The 17,662-nt window shown below is 35.0% G+C and overlaps 1 protein-coding gene across 1 annotated transcript in view; it reads right to left on the reverse strand.

Annotated features, from left to right (window-relative positions):
* Positions 1–3,135, reverse strand: part of LOC129247290 (ATP-binding cassette sub-family G member 1) — a 110,152-nt gene extending 107,017 nt beyond the window's left edge. The window contains exon 1 of the mRNA XM_054886354.1: positions 3,032–3,135. The gene's annotated coding sequence lies outside the window, so the exon portion shown is untranslated. The remainder of the gene's footprint in view (positions 1–3,031) is intronic.
* Positions 3,136–17,662: the final 14,527 nt, after the last annotated feature.

Here is a 17,662-nt window from a genome sequence, read left to right on the forward strand (position 1 = left end):
AATATGGTCGGATGAAAGCATGCCTGCCGATTGGAATTTAAGTGTGCTCTGCCCAATCCATAAGAAGGGCGATCCTGCAATCTGTGCCAATTACCGCGGGATTAGTCTTCTAAATATCACCCATAAGGTTCTAGGGAGCGTATTGTGTGAAAGGCTGAAGCCCACCGTCAACCAACTGATTGGACCTTATCAATGTGGCTTTAGACCTGGAAAGTCTACCATCCACCAAATATTAACATCATCGGCCTTAACAACCACGCTGTTAGTTCTGCCTTCTCCAAACTGGATAAAGAGGCAAAGCGAATGGGTCTGGTGGTGAACGAGGACAAAACGAAGTACCTCCTGTCTTCGAACAAACAGTCGGCGCACTCGCGTATCGGCACCCACGTCACTGTAGACAGTTATAATTTTGAGGTTGTAAAAGACTTCGTTTATTTAGGAACCAGCATTAACACCGATAACAATGTCAGCCTTGAAATCCAACGTAGACTATCTCTTGCCAACAAGTGCTACTTTGGACTAAGTAGGTAACTGAGCAATAAAGTCCTCTCTCGACGAACAAAACTAACACTCTACAAGACTCTCATCATACCCGTCCTGACGTATGGCGCAGAAGCGTGGACGATGACAACATCCGATGAAGCGATGCTTGGAGTGTTCGAGAGAAAGATTCTGCGTAAGATTTTTTGACCTTTGCACGTTGGCAACAGCGAATATCGCAGACGATAGAACGATGAGCTGTATGAGCTTTACGACGACATAAACATAGCGCAGCGAATAAAGATCCAGCGGCTATGCTGGCTGGGCGATGTCGTCCGAATGGATACAAACGCTCCGGCTCTGAAAGTATTCGATGCGGTACCAGCTGGTGGTATCAGAGGAAGAGAAAGGCCTCGTCTGCATTAGAAAGATCAGGTGTAGAGGGACTGGGCTTCACTTGGTGTGTCCAACTGGGGCCGGTTAGCACGAGAAAGAAACGACTGGCGCGCTTTGTTAAACTCGGCCAAAATCGCGTAAGCGGTTATCGCACCAATTAAACTCTACTATGGCGCACAAATTCCTCTTAGTAATAGGAGGCATCCTCGAAGCAGCCTTAAGCCTTCTTCACAACTGCGGTCTTAAATGGACGACGACTAGCACGCTACAGCACTATGCTGATGACATGTGACTGCTGGCACATCGGCTAACCGATCTTAAGGAAATGGGTTCCGCACTTCAGAGGGAAGATATGTCTGCCAGCCTTAAAATTAATTTTGACAAGACGAAGGTGATAAGTTTGACAAATAAGATCACCCACCCATCATATGTCAGGGGATTGCAGGTAATCCTATCGGAACAGGGAGGAGTTCACATACCTCCAACAACAACCTGAGTTCCAGTTAAAGGTTAGGCTCTTCAAGTCGAATGTGTGGTAGGTACTTTTGTACAGTAGCTCTACCTGGAAAATCACCACTGCTATAACCAGTCGCTTACAAGTTATTGTCAATTAATACTCTTAAGGGTGCAAAGATATATGAGTTAAATACAATTTTTACTGTACATGTTTATGTAAAGAAAAAGCCTACCGCCCTTAACAAAAAAAAGGGTGCAAAGATATATGAGTTAAATACAATTTTTACTGTACATGTTTATGTAAAGAAAAAGCCTACCGCCCTTAACAAAAAAAACTTTCGAAAATCAACGGCATTTTACAGTGATTTGAAACTTGCACTTTGTTAGACTAGAATTCAATGGGCTATTAAAATGCATAACCGGAAAAATTCTAAAAATTCCAGTTAAAAAGTTGAAAGTTTTGATGGAATTTGAAAATATTTATTATGATAATATTCGTATAGTTCAATTACGCATGAAACAAAATATCGGCCAAATTCCGCCGCGGCTTCGGCGGCACACCTCCACCCGATGGTCCAAATTTTTGAAGAGGCTGAGGCATAATTGAGGTTCTATGCCGTTAATGTGCCGAATTATCTCATCCTTTAGCTCTTGAATTGTTGCTGGCTTATCGACGTACACCTTTTCTTTCAAATAACCTCAAAGAAAGATGTCCAACGGTGTCAAATCACATGACATCGCCGCGACGTGAGATTATTCGGCCATCAAAGTTTTCGCGCAAAAGTGCCATTGTTTCATTAGCTGTGTGACAAACGGCACCGTCCTGTTGAAACCACATATCGTTTACATCCATATCTTCCAATTCAGACTATAAAAAGTTCGTTATCATTTCACGATAGCGAACACTATTCACAGTAACTGCCTGACCGGCCTCATTTTGGAAAAAATACGGCCCAATGATGCCACCGGCCCATAAACCGCACGAAACAGTCACTCTTTGTAAGTGTATTGGTTTTTCGGCAATCACTCTTGGATTATCATTTGCCCAAATGCGGCAATTCTGCTTACTGACGAATCCACTGAAGTGAAAATGTGCCTCATCACTGAAGATGATTTTCTTCGAAAATTGATAGTTCACTGTTCATTTTTCCTGCCACCATTCTGACCATTGACGACGCTTGCAATGGACAAGAGGCTTTAATTGGTTCAAATTGAGTTAATCTGAAATTGAAAAATGTGAAATGAAATGCAGAAAAAACTTGACGTTTAGGTGTGGCTCACATTCAACATCGGCACACATTTAACCACCCTTTATTTTGATGAAACTTTTAAAAACATTGAATAATTTTGAAAAAAATTTTACAAAGATTCAAACGTTGCGTTATTTCTGCGCTGGTGTTTGTTGTAGTATAAACTATAAGTATAGTTTTATAAAAACAAAAAAAAAGTATTGGTATGTTCATAATTTTGCAACGGGGTATGTAAGAGAATAAATGGTAGGGCTATGAATAAATTATGGTTAGGGTAAGGAAATAAACTGCAAGTGCAGTTGTACTCGCTGAACCTGCTACGATTATACTACTCGTATTGGCGAACATCTTCCTAAAAATATTTAACTTAGTTCACGCCATTCTCTATTCTTTGCCTTCCTCTAGCCATGTCTTTTAATTACGCTGTCGGTTTATTGAATTATGTTTACCTATTCACATTTATATGTACGTATGTTCGTTGTTGTAGGAAGATGGTTTTGCAGAACTCAAAATAAATATTCGTGGTTTGATTATTTATTTAGTATTTACGTAAAAATATTGAAAAATTAATTTTACCACCACAACTGAGCCACTAAAATTTCCGACTACCGACCATCTGTATTTATTTTTAAATGAATGCCCTAAGCAGCAGCAATTAGCCAGCTAATACTTAGAAAACAAATGTGGCTAGGAGTTGAGTGCAAGTGCACTGAACAAATGACTAGCGCGTGCAGGCTGCGATGGGTGAGAGAGAGAGAGAGAGAGAGAGAGAGAGAGAGAGAGAGAGAGAGAGAGAGAGAGAGAGAGAGGGAGTACAAGTGGCCTTATCTGGGCATTGAGTAGATTTTTATTCATGAAGAGCGCATTTAGTGTAGATTATTATTATTTTTAAACACAGGGAAGTGATTGAAAACTTTGTATTGTTGTGCAAAAAATTAATAAATTTTAGTGATATGAGTAAGGCCTTAAAAGTTGCTGAGAAACCAATGCAGTTGCTTGAGTGTTTAAAAAAAATGTATTCAGTGCTGGGCAATATGCAATTGAGTTATGTATACTTGTATATTTGCATTAGACTTTGGCTTTAATAGTCAGTCTGAAAATATATTTTCTTGACTTCATGAAATAAATAAACATATTAACTCATAAGCTTTGTGTGCCCATCGCATTGGTGTCACTTAATAGCTGAGTGTCCAGAAACATGGTACAAGGGTCGTCCAAAATAAGCACGACTGAGCTAAAATAGAAACGTTCTGATAAGTTCGAGTTTATTTATTCAAAATAATTCCTTCTGGTCTCGATACGCTGTTTTGCGCGCTCTAAAAGCTTTTCAAAAGAGTGTTTCAGGTCATTCAACGGAATGCCCCTCAGGATGTCGCTACAAGCCTTTTGGATGGCCTATACAAACGCAAAACATTTTCCTTTTATAGCCAAATACAATTTTCTGAGTAGGTAGAAACCACAGGCAGTCATATCAAGCGAATACGGTGAGTGGTTGATGATCAGAATTCGATTTCTAGTCAAAAAACCAGTCACAAGAGTGGGTCGATGAGATGGTGGACTATCATGCAATAAACGCCAGCTTCCTCATTCGCGGTATTCAGGGCGAATTCGACGAATGCGATGCAACAAACGCTTCAAAATGGCAAGATAGAAATTTGCATTGACGGTTTGGCCCATTGGCACGAACTCCTTCTGGACAATTCCCTTGGAATCGTGAAGACAAATGAGTATCAACTTGATTTTTGACTTCTCAAAACGCAATTTTTTGGGTGGTGGCTCGTCTTGGGCCTTCCATTCGACACTTTGACTCTTAATTTAAGGTTTATGCTGGAAAAACCACGTTTCATCACCAGTTACAATGTTGCGAAGGCAGTTCTCGTCTTTTCTCGCCTCTTTAATGAGGTCTTTCGAATGTTGAACTCTGAGCAATTTTGGGTTCTTAGTCAACTTATGCGGAATGAACATGCACAGATCTTTCGTAAGCCCAAATTATCAGTTAAAATGCGATAAATCGATGTTTTGGAGATATTCAACTCCGATTCCATGAATTTCAACGATTATTTCGGTTCATTTTTGATAAACTTACGGACAATTTGGATGGAGTTTTCGGTGATCTCTGATTTTGGGCGACCCATATGTTCATTGTCATATCTGAATATCATCTCTGAAATATGTAAACCACTTATGAACTCTGGCACGAGATAGATAATCATCGCCATAAACTTTTTTTATCAATTCCAATGTTTCGGTAAACCTTTCACGGATTTTGAAACAAAATTTGAAACTCATTTTTGTACCGATGACACAAACATACTGACACTTTAGCCGCAATAACTTTGCTTCCACTGAACCGAATGTCACCAAGCTTTCACTGGAAGTCAGCTAGGGTTGTAACTGCCAACGCACTAACTCATTAAAAAGATGGCGCCATCAAAAACATTTTTATGACGCTAGTCTTGTTTATTTTCGACTTTACATTGTATTTGAACATAAAAACAAAGGCTCTAACGGGCACTGAATGAATGTTTTATACGCGGATCCAAATATGTAAGAAGTCTATGTGCGTGTGTATGTATGTATATTGATTTCGATTAGCCTATAAGTACTACTTGGGGTTAGCATTAATATAATGAGAGATGATTTATCGTTCCATTTTTTTTTTTTTTTAATTTTCCACAAAATTTCTATTGGACTTGGTTCATCCTGGAATCCATAATTAGTGATTTTCTATTTATTTCATCTACTATAGATAACAAAAAGACTATAGTTTAAGCCAAATAAACGGAGCGAGTAGAAAAATATCCTTTGCAAAATGTGTTAAGGTGTCTTTTGATGTCTTTAGAAAAATTGGATTAAAGTTTAAATGATTTTTTTTGTAAATAATCCTTTTCACCTTTTCGAATCTTAGAAATTACTCTGCTTTGATAGAATTTTCAATCGCTGGTGATGAAAAATGGTTATTATATGACAAAAATCATAAAAAAGGTCTCCGAGGAAGACAGCTGAAAATTCTCAAATGTCAGCAAAGTCATGACTGGAACCAGGGCATGTAATGCTATGTATTTTTAAGACGGTTTCAACTCAAAAGTGCCCTTTAATTTGCTGCTATGGCTATACCGTAAGTTGCTATTTATTCGTTTATCTATCAATGGGCTCTCTCGGATCATCCATCGTCATAAATTGCTGAGACTAAAGTAAGCATCTAAATAAAAATTGGTCAGAAATTAGCAAAATAAATCGCATTGTTTTCATTGAGAGAGCGCGAGACTACTTACATATATGAGGGGTGCCTTTTATATGTTGGGATTAGAGAACAAAAACAAATTTTAATCATCGAAAATCACTTTATTGTTTTTCAAAATATTCTCCATGAAGATCTATACACTTTTGCATGCGTTTGAACCAATTGTCGAAGCACTTTTGCCACTCTGAATGAGGTACCTCCAAAACATGCATTCTGAGTGCCGCAACCGCTTCTTCAGGTGTCGAAAAACGTTGACCTCTCAGTTTGTTTTTTACGTACGGGAATAAAAAGAAATCATTCGGGGCCGAGTCAGGACTATACGGCGGATGACCCATTAATTCGATGTTTTGGGTGCTCAAAAATGCAATTGTTTGAGCCGATGTGTGAGAGCTCCCATTGTCCTGGTGAAGAGTGATCCGTCATTGGTGATTGGTTTTCCTAATTTCTTGGAAGACAACTGGCAAACAAATGGTTGTGTACTCGTACCACTCAGAATTTACTGTTCTGCGTTGTTCTAGTGGTACGGTTGCGACATGCCCAGTTTTTCCGAAAAAACAGCCGACCATTTGCTTGGAAGTGCTTCGTGCGCGAACAACTTTTGTTGAATTTGGCTCATCTTGAAACGCCCATACAGTCGACAGCTGTTTACTTTCGGGCTCATACGCGTAAATCCATGATTCATCACCTGTCACGATGTCATAGACGTGTTTCGAAGCCCCGCGATCGTATTTTTTGAGCATTTCCTTCGACCAATCGACACGAGCCTTTTTTTGAGCGATTGACAAATTGTGTGGGATCCAACGCGAACAAATTTTTTTGACAGTCAAATGTTTATGCAATATTGAATGTGTGCTGATCCCACTAATGCTTAAGATTGTCTCAATCTCACGATAGGTCACATGACGATCTTGCAATATCAGTTCGCGCACAGCATCAATGGTTTTCGGAACAACAACTGATTTTGGACGACCTTCACGAAATTCGTCTTGGAGTGAACTACGACCACGATTGAATTCACCATACCATCGATAAACACTGGTCCTTGGCGGAGCTTCATCGCCAAAAAATGAATTAAGTTCATCCATGCAATGTTGCTGAGTTAATCCACGACGAAAGTTGTAAAAAATAATCGCACGAAAATGTTCACGATTTAATGAATCTTTTAAGTTACTGTAAACAACACAAATAGCGTTGGTATTTCAAAACGTTCTGAGTACGTAAAAGCCAAAAAATGTCAAACTTTGCGATACAGCTGTCAGTTACCACATTGCAACACCGGGGTTGCCAAATCTCGATATATAAAAGGCACCCCTCGTATGTACAAGTACTCACACATCGTTGATGAGGTGGCCGAAACTTAGAGTGGTTGACTCGCCAGTTTTAAGGCAACCTGTGTGCGCGATAAAAGCAGCGCGCCATATTGCAGAGTTTTCATAATTTTTTTATATAATATTTAAAAAATACACTTTATATTAATAAAGAGTCTTTCAAAAGTGACGCCTAGATGTCAATAGTGATTAATTGTTTGACGGTACCTGCTTTCATGTCATCTTTGATATTTGTCAAATAGGCAGATATACAATTTTATGCAATAGAATCAAGCGTGCTTATTCATGATGGACACTTAATCGATGTAATTTTTGACATAAAAACTTCAAAGGATCAACATATAGGCGCATTTTGTGAAATGCTCTTTACTAAAGGGCTTTCCAATAAGAGGTGTCAAGATCAATGGTTTCGTTGCTTGTGTAGCACGTAGCGCCGTCTTGCTGAAAATGAACGTGGTTCAGATCAATACCATCCAATTCCGGGCATAAAAAGTCGTTAATCATCTCTCGATAGCGCAATACATTCACACTAACTGTTGCGCCAGCTTCATTTTCGAAAAAGTAAGGTCCGATGACTCCGACGGATCATAAACCGCAACAAACAGTCACACGTTGCGGATAGAGAGGCTTTTCAAAAATAACTCTTGGATTTTCTGAGTCCCAGCAATAATTTCTGCTGTTCTTGAGCGACGTGCACGGGTTTTATTCTTCACATCACTAACGTGTCTCAACAGCTCGAATTTGTTCACCGATCCGACAAGGTGCTTCACGATGACCCAAGTTTCACCATTTTTATAGTGAATTTTTTAAGTTTGAATGCGTTGTTTAAGCGTGTATCGTTCCATTTTTATTAATGGCGTAGTTTCTACTTGTCAAATATCAAAAAATGACAGTTTCAAAAGCAACATCTACCGAAATAGCGGCCTAATGAAAATAACACCTGTTATTGGAAAACCCTTTATAAGTACTAAAAATATATACTATATAAATATTATAATGAATAACTTAAAGTTTCAAAATATGAACAAGGTGTAAGAAAATAAGGGAAATTTTTACGTAATTCTTGTACTTTTTAATCTGAGTTGTTAAACTAATTTCGAGCAGACAGTTTTATAGACCGTTGAATTTCGAAAGCAAGTCGCTTTAAAATTTTTATATCTGGTTATTTGATTTTTTTTTATTTATATTTTTTTTGTTTTCTTTTTTTGTTTTTTTTAATTTCTTTAATTTTTTAAATTTTTAAAATTTTTTTTTTTAATTTTTAAAATTTTTTGTTTTGTTTTGAATTTTTTTTCGGATTTTGATGCTAGGCCCGGAATTTTTTTTAGTCGAAAAATAATATGCCCATTTTTTTATTTTTTGTTTATTTAATATTAATCCACGCCGTTAACGCTTTAAACCTTACCATTAAATTCGCTTGAGAAAAATATTTGCAGATCGATTATATTTAATTTAAGCTTTTTTAGTATAATAAAAGTTTTGAATATTTTTTATAGGGATTATGTAAACTGATTTTTATTTTTTCATTTTTTTTTTTGGTTTTTTTTTGCTGTCGGTTTTGTGAATAACAAAAATTTTGAGCATTCGTTGAAAGAATTTGTAAAACACGGTCTGCAAAAAAATTGGAAAAAATCTAAGCGAATACTAAACCACTTTGAATTGGCAAAATTTTATACTAAAATATAAAGGGCTACAAAACTGCATACCCAGAATTTTAATAAAGACTCTGACTTTAAAATATGCAATTTTGATGAAAACTTTTTAAATTTGCTGAAATTTTGTACACATTTTGAAACTTCGAGTTATATGGCGTTTGTTGTAGCATGACCTACATTTTTATGAGAAAAAAATTGCTAAAAAAATAAAAAATATATAGTCACAATTTTGTAAAAGGTTTCGCTGCTATTTTTGTAGACACAAATGTATAAATTAGTATGACAAGAAATTTTTTTTTATGTTATCCAATGCAATTTGCGCTAGCTAAAATATTATACCTCCAGTTTTGTTATTTTTTCCACTACCAACGCTTTAAATTTTTTATTGATTTCCCTGCACTTTTCCAAAACAAAAACAAAAAAATTGCTATCTACTCTTTAAATTTGCCTACAGAAATGTTTGAAAAATGTTAATTTATGTTTTAGTTAAAAAAATAAAAATGTTAACTATTTTTTATAGGTACTCTGAAATGTCTCTAAAATTAAAAAACAAAAAAAAAATGAATATGAAAAACGAAAATATATGATTTTTATCTATTTTTAGGTAAAGCAATGTGTAATAAAAGAAAAATTATTTATTTATTTATTTATCTAAGATATGTAAGATTTTAAATTTGAGGTCTCAATCACGACGAAACTGCAACAAATTGATTGGGAAAGGAAATCTCAACGCCGACAACAGCAGCTACCATCGGTGCCGAACTGCTTTAGACAAACAAACACTCGAACAAACGTTTGAGATAAGCAGTCACTATAGTATCAGTCATATGACAACACGCAAAATTTCCGTTGTTCCACTTACTCCAAAAACGCTGAGGAGGAAATGGATATTATCGAAGGCGTAGAGTCTCAATACGCCCACAGGAGAAAAACCTGGAGGAAGGTACATGTTGTGCCAGCAGACATAAACGTGCCAGCAGACTCTGATGAAATATCTTTAGATTCCGGAGTGGAATTTAGCCAAGGTGAGGGATTCGTATAGTATTAGTGGAGGCATGCCCCCTATACCACTGTTGCGATGGCGCCGTTGATGATGTTTCTGATATTTTGATTTAAATAGCCTTCAAAGAAAGGGCTTTTACTTGTATACTACATCTACAGCGTGGAGATTACAAGAAATTTAAAAATTAATTCTAGTACAATAGAATATGTAGAATATAGATTAAAAAAAAAATAACAGCTAGATAAGTTGTTTTAAAATGCTTTTTAAATCGCTTAAGCAATTTCTTGTCGATATTTAATTACTTTTTCTTTCTGATCTGAAAATCTGTAGTGTTTATTGCGCCTTCATAGAACAATATTTGGGCTGGTGTTAAAACCCACGGCATTGGAATTGATGGTCGATTTGACTGGGGTATTCGCCATCGCCTTTTAAGGGACTTCACTTTTTTCACTTTATTACCAAGTATAACTATTACAGTAAGCTTTGATTTTAGTACTTTCCATACACAAATATAATTAAACTTCATACCCTAAAAAAAATTCAATGCAAACATTTTGGCCTTAAGGGGTTTTATACCTTGTGTTGGACTAAAAAATCTAACATTTTTTTATGACATATTCTAAAAGTACATCATCTTGAAAATATAAATTCAAAAAATGATAAAGTTCGCAGCACTAGAACGAAAGTTACAGGCCGTGGAAGCGCGCGACCTTTCTTGGAACGAGAAGTGCTCGCAAAACTTTAGACGCGATTATCTCGAAGTCGTGTTTTTTGAAAATTACCGTCGCGGTGATCATTATTTATCAAAAACTATTTGACCGATGTGCATAAACTTTTTTTTTAATTATTCGAAGTTCCAACCTCGTGAATCTGAACGGTTCACTTTTTATAAATATTTGCATAGTTCGCTGGAATTAATTTTTTTTTTAATTTTTCAACCCCTCAAAAATCGTTTTTTTTTGGTGCAAAGCGGTTTTCATATCGAGAAGAAATTTTTTTGGGTAAATAAACCGTTCACTAAAAAACATTTTTCTACAATAATCATTTAATTTTTTTGTATTTCAGTTGAGCTGCTCATGCGCTACTGTGATAACCGCAAGCCTCTTCTAAAAAACGGCGTTTCGGGGGAGGGGCGATATCAACAATAAATAATAGCATTTCTTTAAATAAAAACTATGTATTCTAAATAAAATAAATGTATTCTTCGAGAGTTACCCTTCAGTATGATATATGCCTCAATTGAATAAAAGTTCTAAAACATATTTAAAAAAAATTATGGCAATCGTGAATTTTTTCAGGCTCACAAGGTACATAACCCCTTAAATAAATGAGATATTATTCCCTTTGGCATTGACATCATATTTTTTATTTATCTATTTCTTATTTATTTATTTATTGGGTTTTTTATTTTTTTTTTTATATTTTTTTTATTTATTTATTTATTTACATCTTTATTTTTTAATTCTGTTTTTTTTTTAATATTTATCTATTTTTTATTTATTTACTTTTTATTTATTAATTTAATCCTTTATTCATTTTTGTAATTGTGCATCTCACTTTTTAACAGACAGCAAATAATTGCCTCCATCAAGTCTAATTAGACCGATTGTTGTTTGCTAATCACACTTTTATTGTTGCATTAGAATTACATTGATTTGCATTTAACAGAAGGTTTTACTCACTGATTACATATCCACACACATACACGCACTCATAGCTCGATCGCACACATTTTTGAAAAGGCACTCATGCATATATGCATATTAGGCACGTGCTGGATGTACGTTTGGGTGTGTGTGTATAAATGAATTCGTTCCAAAAACGCAATGCAACTGCATAAGAGTCGTCACTCTACGTGTACGTAATGATTGGTTTCCCTACATTGTCATTAGAGATTCAATGAGCTACGACACAAAGGAGCTGAGTACGGGTGCACTCAAGCGTTGCTTACTACTTTACATTGGTAAGTAGTTGATTTAGATGCAGTTCAATTGATTGACGAATATAAATATCCGCTGAGCTAAGCAGCCGTTATTGATAAGAAAAAGAGTGAGAGAGAGATTAATGGATTAGCATTGAATTAGAGTGGAGCGAATTGAAAGGCCGTGCAAAGGCTTACTCATAAGAGAGTGTTTAGCGAGATAATGATTAATATAAAATTTGAGATTAATTGGCTATACTTTTGCACACACATATATACATATATGTTCGCACGTGTGCATATGACTGCCTGCCACTTCAAATTATATGCTTCGAGACAGTTTTTCATTCTTTCTGGCTATTGGCTATAGTCTTCCCTTGGTTACAGTAGCTTTCGGTTAGTAATAAGTGTAGATTTTGTAGAAATATAAGATTCTTTTAATCGAACGATTATGGTTTTAGCTAAGGTGATAAGATTTATTGCTTTCGCACATGACCAGCCTGTAGGAGTTTACATTAGGTTGGTATAGACGTACATACAAATGCTAGTACGATTGGATGAGCTTATTTTCATTATCGCTAAAAAATGTTATGAAACACCTGCAGTTTGAGACCTTGAATGATTATCTCAGTCAAAATGGAAAAACCGAAAAATCGAATTTTTAAAAGCACGAAAGGAAAATTTTCGCAAAACGGCTGAAAATGAAAATGACATAAAAGGCGACTCTACCTTTTCATATGGAAAAATTTGGTGGCAATCAAAATTAATTCTTTATTATTAAGTCGCTGCGCTGCTATGGACTGTCGATTCGATTTTACACGGAATTCAGAAAAGAGGAACTGTATGGCGAAATCGGCTTGTCGAGCAGATGGCTTTGCTTAAGTATAAAATGAAATACTTAAGACTAACACTTTTAAATTAATGTCTGAATCTGATAGTGGTGTTCTAAAGTAGGTGCGCCTACTTTATATTATAAGGCGTTTGCAATACTTTTTGATGTAAAAAATAAGTGGCAACGCCATTTAAAAGATATTTTTCAAATTCAATATACTCAGTTATGATTTGCGTGATACCCACATCATCACACTTATTTTATATTTGCTATTACTAAACATGTACATTTTTTTGTTTAATTTATAAAATAAGTGGCGACGCCATTTAATAGATAATTTTTCACTTAAAACATGCTACACCATAATTTGCGTGATACCCTTATATTAACGCTTAATTCATCTCTTCTTTTATAAAGCAATTCCAATACTTTTTGATATAAAAATAAGTGGCAACGCCATGTAAAATTTATCTTTTTAATTAAAATATACGCAACCATAATTGCGTGATGCCCACATCTAAATACTTAATTAATTTGTACAATTATTAACTATTTTGCGAGTTAAGTGGCAACGCCGTCTATGTTTGTCTATTTGTCTATGTTTTTAACTTAATCTTTGTTTATAATTTCCAATACATGTTTTTAAATATCGATACCCTAAAATCTAATTAAATTATGTTATTAATTGAAATTTTTCTTAAAATTAGATGGCAACGCTATCTTGAGGCTATCTTTGGCATCATATGTACATACATATATATATGGTATGCATTCAAATTTTATTTTTATATATTTTTCACGAATACCTAATAGTTTTGTAATACATTTTTTTTCCAAACACAAAAACAAACAAAAACCAGGTGGCAGCATCCGTCAAAAAATTATTTTTACTATTGAAGCTTGTCTAAAATCCATTCGTTAGTTACCTAATTTCAATACTAAACTGAAATTTGTGATGAATTCTTACTACTGCAAAAAAAATTTTGGTGGCAACGCTATAAAAACAAAATTTTTCTTAAAAATATTTTTCTTGTTAGCCGAGCTGTAATACTTATGCACGTATATTTTTTAATAAACTATTTTTGTTTAATCGAAACAGGTGGCAACACCCTTTTAAATTGAGTATTACACACAATTCATCAACGACCCAGATGGTTTTATAAGCTTTTTTTTAATCAAAACAGGTGGCAACACCTTTTTAAATTGAGTATTGCACACAATTCATCTGCGACCCAAACGTTTTTTAATAAACCAATTTTTTAAATAAAAAAAGGGGCAGCACCCTTCTAAAATTAGTACTACACTCGTATCATCTACGACAAAGGTTTTCCAACGGTGTATAAAATGTTAAAATCGGAGCACAGCAGATTTTGTGGATGCTCCTCGGAGACATTTTTTAACTTTCTGTATATAAATACATACATATATGTAGATGCATATCGCTCCTTTTCTTTTAAGGTTTTCAAAGACTTAGCAAAAGAAGAAGATGGAATTATATTCACCTACTTTTTCTTCTTCTAATACTCGTAATAATAACATATGCCATTTTTTTTTTTTGTGTTACCTTCACGTTTCGCAAGGTAATTAAGCAACCGAGTGTCAAAATTATCCAAAACATTTTTTATTCAAATTTCACTCTTTTAACTACCCCAACTCTTGAAAATCAAAAAACTGGGTACTTAATACTCAACATAGCCAAGTACTTCATAATTTTTTTCAAATTTCTTTCTACTTACACAGAGCACGCAAAATTTCATACCTATATTTATACTTACATACATACATACATATTTCAAGTTCAAATGCCACTTTAGTTATCATTAACTAATAAAATTAACGCTTTTTTACTCAAAGGAAAAAGAAAAAAAACCAAATTGCCTCAAATAGGTAATCACAGAAGTGACGTAGCCAACACGAATAATGCAGTTAAGTGTTTGTAAAACTATTGCCTTAAACAAAGTGGCAGCGGTTATCGCGATTAGGCGGCATCAGCGAACATTTGTCAAGTCACTTATCAGACAAACAGTCACACATGCGAATCACTACAGGGTGAGAAACGTGTAAAACGACGACAATGAATTACATTATCATGCAACAAAAGGAGGAACAGGGTAGCAAAGATTAGAAAAAACGATGGAAAAACTTACACAAAAATCTCATTTGTGAGAGATCAAAAAATATAATTAAAAAAATTAAGGAAATATATTTTTTTAATGCCAGCAGATACACGGGAAAATGTAGGTCCACATATACAAGTAATTTGCAGGTGGATTCAAGAGTTCTTTCTTCACATGAAAGCTTGCTATTGTAGTCAATTCGGATCATAAATAGGAATTTTAGCAATATTTTTATGCCAGCGTCGTATGAAGAGTAGTACTTCTGGATAAAAAGTAACCTATGAACCTATCGAAAAATGCCATTTTCTGTCAGTGAAAGTCCCGTCAAACCCAATTGTCAGTGTTAAAAACTTCTTCAACGGCAATGCTACGAAATAAGTAAAAGGAAATTTAAAAGCTTTTTGATGGCAATGCAGATGGCGGCTCTTCTATATGTACCATAAAATATGCAAACTTAAATTCAAAAACAAGAGAATTTCAATCTTATTTTTTTATATACAAAGTGGCGCAAATTAATCACCTATCAGAAGTTTAAAACAGAGATTTAACTGGCTTTTCATCATCATAAATTCCTAGAGTTTCAGTAAGGAATATAGGGTCACAGCGAATTTCTTCTCCAGCAGTCGTCTCCAGATGTTCGGCCCTCGGCTTCCTTGGGGGCCGCAGTCGGAACTTATCACCATTCAGCATCAAACTCATCATTATGGGACTCAGAGTTTTGAAAACTATGAATACTGACTCAAAAATATCAAAAGAATCTGATTACACCTTTACAGTTTTGGTAAAGTTTTTTAGATTATTCGTAGCTTCAATACATACAAGGTGGCATAAAATTAATCACCCCATCGAAAGATTTATAATTTTTGCACATGGCGTTGTATGTGAATCTTATTTGACACTTTTGAACTAGATAAATTCACTATACAAACATACAAGCACTGAAATTTGATGAATAATTTTGCGCGATCTTGTATTTCTTTCTATAATAAAAACCAAATAAATTCAAGAGCAAAACTTTTAGGCATTCAACCGATTACCAAAAAAATTTCACGCTTTTCTAGTCCGTTCCATTATAAAGGCTGGTTAAATTTCAAGGGCCGATGTTGAATGTGAACCACACCTAAACGTCAACGACACCGTTGGACTTATTTCTTTGGGGTTATTTGAAAGAAAAGGTGTGCGCCGATAAGCCAGCAAAAATTCAAGAGCTAAACGATGGGATAATTCGCACATTAACGGCATAGAACCTCAATTATGCCTCCGCGTCATCGAAAATTTGGACCATCAGATGGAGGTGTGCCGCCGAGGCCATTTGGCCGATTTTATTCAAACGGCCCTTGAAACTCAACCACCCTTTATTATAACAAGGTGGAATTTTGAGTTAGGTTAGGTTAGCTTAGCCAGGTTTCTTCTCAAAGACAAGACACTCGCTGGTCCTAAGGCCAATTGTGACACCTGTATTAGATTTCCATTCCCTAACTAAGTTGCTTAAATCACTTAGATATTTTTAAGAATATAATGGTCTCTCTAGTGAGACATTTTGCAGATTTCTCAGGTCTTCGAAGCAATAATCCTCGAGATATTTGGCAGGGCTTCTTTAAAGTGCAGGGCGTTTACAGAGGTTGTGTTGTACGGACTCAATTTCTACACTCATTCTACTGGCTAAGATGCCAATAGTGCAGTGACCCAAGGTGGAAGTTTAAGTTGGTTTTAAAATTCTCGTGCATTCGTTATATGCGGAAAATTTGCAACACCGTCAGGGAAAAAATTATCAAAAGTTAACAAGACCAGAAGTTAATAACCAGTTTAATCTATTATCATCAATATCCTTCAGAGATGAAAAGTAGGTATGCCGATCCCAGGCAGTTGTAACGAGTTATGCTTAGAGCAGGACAATGGCAAAGGAAATATATTAAAAAAAATTAAAAAATTAAAATTGAAAAAAATTAAAATTTCAAAAAAAAAGAGGTTGTCTGTAAAGTCGGTTTACTGACGATAGTTTAACGTGACACCGTCATAAGAAAATATTGATGGAATGGTTGCAATTTTCAAAACAAAATTTTAATTTAATTTGTTTGATAGATATTTTGTATGGATATAGAGGAGGAGGTAAATGGAATTGCAATGGAATAGGTCAAGTTAAATTTACACAAACGTGAAAAATGACGAAACATTTATCAAATTCATGAAAGATATGTTTAATTTCGATTGTGCATCAGACGTTAATAAGTCAACAATACTAAGAGGCAACATCATCGATTTGACTTTTTGCAAGACACTTTACACTCGAAACACTCCCTTTAATTTCCTACTTTTTCTATCCTCGTCCTATTCTCAACAGAGAAATGGTTCATTACCATGCACACAGGAAGAAGGCATATGCAAATACAAATGTGTGAATTTATATGCATATGCGCATATACATACATATATAAGCTCACTCAAGTAGGACAGAGCCAGATGTGGAACGTTACCGAACGCGGGGGCCGATTGTGCTCTTTGTCGTTCGTTCCGCGCTCTCGCTTGCAGTTCAAGCACATTAGCTTACATTTGCTTGCGTACGGAATAGATTCGTATATTTGATATGTCCATATGACTTGTATGCATCTTTACATATAGATTTATTCTTTTTGAAAATTGCGCGAAATTGTATATGTAAATGGATGTTTATATACATATATTAGTATACAACATATCTTATATGGTATGTGGTAAATATTACCATACATTTTTTCCTTCATATATAATAAAAAAATTAATAATAATAACATTAAAACAACAGGTATTATTAACAAACTTGGTTTTATTTTAAATTCTTCAAGTAAATCAAATTAATAATAATCAATAAGAAGGCATATGCAAATACAAATACGTGAATTTATATATGTACATATGCGCATATACATACATATGTATATACGCTCACTTAAGTAGGAGAGAGCAAGATGTCGAACGTTGCCGTTCGTTTGCTTTGTTCGTT

This window comes from Anastrepha obliqua, chromosome 5, assembly GCF_027943255.1.
Source record: "Anastrepha obliqua isolate idAnaObli1 chromosome 5, idAnaObli1_1.0, whole genome shotgun sequence".
In the NCBI taxonomy this organism is placed as follows: Eukaryota; Metazoa; Arthropoda; class Insecta; order Diptera; family Tephritidae; genus Anastrepha; species Anastrepha obliqua.